This window comes from Humulus lupulus, chromosome 6 (assembly GCF_963169125.1).
Source record: "Humulus lupulus chromosome 6, drHumLupu1.1, whole genome shotgun sequence".
NCBI lineage: Eukaryota > Viridiplantae > Streptophyta > Magnoliopsida > Rosales > Cannabaceae > Humulus > Humulus lupulus.
This window is the reverse complement of record NC_084798.1, coordinates 174,883,210-174,888,137: the sequence shown is the minus strand read 5'-3', so window position 1 is coordinate 174,888,137 and position 4,928 is coordinate 174,883,210. Positions and strand designations below refer to the sequence as shown.

Genomic DNA, 4,928 nt, shown 5'->3' with positions numbered 1-4,928 from the left:
TCATTCTCATCAATATGATCAAAGGTCAATTATCACCTTTAATACATTATAAAAAAACTAAACAACCCCATGCGTGCATATTTAAACACCTTATGCATCAGTCAACACATAAACCACCACCTTCCCCCACTCAATAAATCCACAGGAAATAAAATTAAAAACCCAGATATAAAACAACTATAAATTCACAAATGCAATGTTTTTAAGAATATAAAAGTGGACTGTCAAATAAAAAAAATTAATCAGTTGCCTTAGAGTCAACTCTAGAAGAAGCAATGGTGGCACACTCTATCATCTAAACAAGAGAAGAAATTATTACCGTTTGTGTAAATGGTAAAGATAAGTAGTCACTCCAACACAGTGGCTCCCCAAGCTGATCTTTGAGTCTTTTTAACTTTATGTTCTCCTCTTGAGATAAGATAAGATAAGATAAATAAATCTATTGATTATATTAATATAACCTAAGCAAGTGCATAATGCCTAGTTATTGAAACTAAGTCTTTTTTTTACTTCATTTTCTATATAAAAATCTTGTACTATAGATGTCATCCTCACGAGAATAACTGGTATAGGCTAATAGGTATAAATATTTATATATTGTGGACAAAACCTATGGCTGGCTACCTTATATTATTATATAGCATTTGCATTGTCACCTATTTCCAATGACAAGGCGCAAATGAGAAGGAAACCACTTCAGAAACGACAAAACTAGACAGTAAAAGTGGTAAAAAAAATGGACTTGAAAGTCACAAATTTCCAAAAAAGAGAGCCAGTAGTATTAGAAAAAAGCTGGCTGGCTAAACAGGATTAATGCAGCTTAATCAAATCAAGTCATTTTTTATTAAAAGAGCACTAAAGGAAAGGATGATAATGATCATGAAATGAAGTTGGCATCTTTTCTAATACAATGATAATAATAGTCTAAGTAGAATGATTATAATAATTTGATTTCTATAGCAATCTAATAAAGAGAAACAACAAACAAAGTGGTTCATACCAGTAACTGTTGTAGGGCAGCAGGACAATCTGAGAGATATTTCACTGCAAGAGTCAAAAGAACAGGAACTGAATCCTCTCCTGGGATCATCATATCTATAATGTTATCAGCTATTAGATCATCTATTAATTGACCACTTGTGTCATTTAGACGAACATCTATCACATCTCTTGGAGCCTCTTTGGTGATCATCCCACTACTACTTTTCCTGGCTTCTAAAATTTTCTATACTTGCTTCACCATTTTTTTCTTTGCCTGAAAAGAGAAGAGGAAAAACATTTTGTACCAACATAATTAGTAATCATGAAATAAGGCAAGATGTGAGAGATATTAAATAATTGCCTAAATTAGGCTATTACCAACAAATTGGGGTTGAACCACTATAAAATTACTTGTGTTATTTATTTTCTATTCAAGGTTTATTGTTGTTTTTGCGTCTACTCGTAGTTGGCCAAAATCGTGGTCAACTGTTTCCTTTCAGTGTTAATTATGAAACTGAGAAGTTGTGCACAAATTAGATTTGATCTAAATTAACTTTCACTGGTGAATTAATGGTACTAAAGGACAAAGAGATAATTAGAAGGGTAAAATGGTAATTTTGACCAATTTTAATTATGAACTGATAACAGGAGGACGAACTACTGGTATTGATTATATCAGCTATTAGATGAAACAGAGAAGAGCAACACAAGTGGTCAATTGAGATGAGGCCTGCAATGAATAATAGCTAACGATTAATAATCAATACTATTATTAATAATAATAACAACTTACCTGATATGGGAATAGGTAATAATAACTAACTTACCTGTAATGATTTGTGAAGCCTAGTTCCAGGAATGTTTATTGGTAATGACATGAGGCCAGCAATGAATTCTTGAAATTGTTTTCTTAGAGACTCCATTTCCTCACCAGGATCCAAATTAATCAATGCCTTAACTAGTACTTGAAATGCAATCTGAGAGAGAGACCAAAAGGGGGTTTAGTCTTATATGTGTAATTAACTTTTAAAAAGTACCATTAAACATAATAATTGTGAATCTATTTTGACAGACAATTATTCAAACAAACTTATTCCGAACCCCATAACAACTGGTTCACCTTTTCTATTTAGCAAATCATTCTCAAACCTAAGTAGAAGCCAGAGATGGGGTATTTCAAAAATCAATAATTATTACTTTCACTGTTTCACAGACAGATTCTTTATCCCCCAAAACAAATAAATATTTATGAATATAAATAAATCACCCCATAAAAATATCTTAACCACACAAAAAAGGCCAAAGGTTTAAACTTTAAAGATAGAAGGCATCTTTTGTTTTTTGCTGTGTCTACTTCAAACTCTTCCCAAAAAAACTAAACTCAGATGAACCGAGTAATAGTCTTTATTTTTTATTTTTCCTTTCTAAACTTCAAATATTAAAGAATATCCTCACAACTCATTCCCCAAGATCAAGATGTGTGAGAAAGAGAGCTTACATTTTTGGTTTCATCCTGAATGTAGATGGGTCGGTCATGGCTCCAATTTGTCATAGATTCTTGGACATACGTGTACATGTCTCTGGTGATTTGAGCCTTGAGCTGTGGAGATTTAAAGAAGCCACCCACTAGTCCATGGATTCTCCTTTGCAAGCTTCCATTGATAAGCAAAATAGAAGACTTTCCCATCAACTCAGTCAGAGATTTTGGGTAAAAAGGCACAAAATCCTTTGCATCACTTTGCTGAATAAATTTACTCACTTCTGCATCTGTTGAAACTATAGCTGGACTTCCAAATATGTGGGACTTAAACACCTTGCCATACTTAACCAAAAAATAAGCACACTTGTTAAACCATGTACTAAAATTAAAATAATAACTAATCCCAAACTTTGAAGAATTAAATGATTTTTATGGTAGACGTTGAAGCCATGGATATAGACATTTGGAGCCTCTTTAAGAAACCCAATAGTTGTTATAATTTGACCCTGAATAATGAGAGAAAGAAGTTCAAGTTAAACCAAAGAGCTGCAAGTACCAACAGAAATTATGAACTAATAGCATCCTGGATATAAGAAAAACTTTCCCCTTTCACATAAGAAAACACAGAGAACAAATTAACAGAAGAACGTCATAATAAGTGAAGCACGTTTGCATATGATGAACAAACTACCTATTTTTTCTACTCCAACTGACTTTAAAAGACTGGTTCTTGACAACTTTAAACAAAAGTCATATATAATATTCAACAAGTGCTGCCAATCACTCAACGTACCCGACTAAATTTGCAGCAAGAACTGAGCACAACAGCTCTGATCGAGATGGCAATGTCTGAAGTTCAGATGAAGGAAAAGGAGTATGTAGAAACCAACCAACTTTCATTGATTTTTTGAAATCTTTCAAGCATTTTGGAAGATACATAAGATGGTAATCGTGGCACCAAACAACATCACCCTCTTCATAATGCTTGATAACCATATCAGAAAACATTTCATTTGCCTTCTTATATGCAGCAAACTGAGACTGGAAACTCTTGGTGGTAGCAAGCCGATCTTCTTATGGAAGTCCAAGGTAATGAAAAAGTGGCCACAAAATGTTGTTGTAGTAGCCATTATAATATTGATGAAAAATCTCTTCATCAAGAAATACTGGAATACATCTCAGTGAGGAAGAAATAGAAAAGCATCAACAGAATTGATTTTCACATAATTTAACTAAAAAAACATGTTTACTTAATCAGAGGGAAAAAAAATCAACCCAATAAGCAAAGGTAATAATATTAAATGGTCCGAATGACTCTATGTACATAAAATCTTTTTCCAAAAATCGGTGACAGGCCGCTGAAAACCAAAAATTTATATGAATCATTCTGCTAACTAGCTCTTTCAGTACAAAACAAAAACATGTTTAAAATGAAAAGATTCATGACATGTAGTGATGTAGTAAAGAAACAAAGATGAAAACATTTTAAAAAAATGTAATCTCATTCAGGCCACCCCAACCCCAGGAAGAAAAAGTTAAAACACATACATGCAAATAATTCAAAACATTAATATATAAATGAATAAGTAAAGAAAAAAGAAAAGCCCATTTGATAATCATTTACCCTGGTACATAATGAACAGAAAGAAACCAATAAAAGGCATTACCCAAAGAAATAGAATTCATGAAAATTTCTACTCATTTCTAATCTTATAAAATACAATAATAAAAGAAAAAAGAAAAAAATGGGGAACATATACCATATAAATATATATATATGTATATAGATAGAGAAAGGGTGAGATTAGACCTGATGTTTAAGCCCCTGGCACAGGTTTCCTCATAGGTACGAACCATTTCTTCAGGGGAAGGTTTGTGGTCCTTGGGGAAATCCATGATGATGAGCCAGTGGTTGTAGTCACATCCCTCGAACAGTATCGTGTCGGGCCCAATTTCGTCCTTCTGGTTGTTGCTATTGCCGTATGCTGATCGGGCAGACAAGAGCGAGAGAGACGACGATCTAAACTGGTGAGATTGACGGAGCAGAGGCCATGAATGCTCTACCAAAGTAGGGAAATCTACCGAAATGAAGCCCTGGAGTGGAGGTGCTGAGGAAGACGGTGGAGAAATTGCAGAAGTGGCAGCGAGAGAGCAACCGAGTGTGGAGATGGTGCTGCTGATAGTTTGGCGGAGGCAGAGAGAGGTCAGCGCCATGGCTGCTTTTTGTGGTGGTGATGTAGATGGTCAGGAGTAAATCAATAGCCCCCTGAGATATGTTGAAGGAGAGGAAATAGATCTCGGGTCTCAGAAATGTTGAAGGAATTGAATGAAACGAATTTTCAGGTCTCTCGGGGTCTCTCTACTGGAATTGAGGAAATGTTGAAGGAGAGGAAATGGGTCTCTCAGGTCTCACAAATTTCCAAGTCTCAGAAATGAAAAAAAAGGCTAAGTGGCGGGATGGTGTATA

The 4,928-nt window shown here is 34.4% G+C and overlaps 1 pseudogene; it reads right to left on the bottom strand.

Moving 5' to 3' along the window:
- Positions 1 to 185: 185 nt before the first annotated feature.
- Positions 186 to 4,675, bottom strand: LOC133785682 (3-epi-6-deoxocathasterone 23-monooxygenase CYP90D1-like; annotated as a pseudogene).
- Between the last annotated feature and the right edge of the window lie 253 nt (positions 4,676 to 4,928).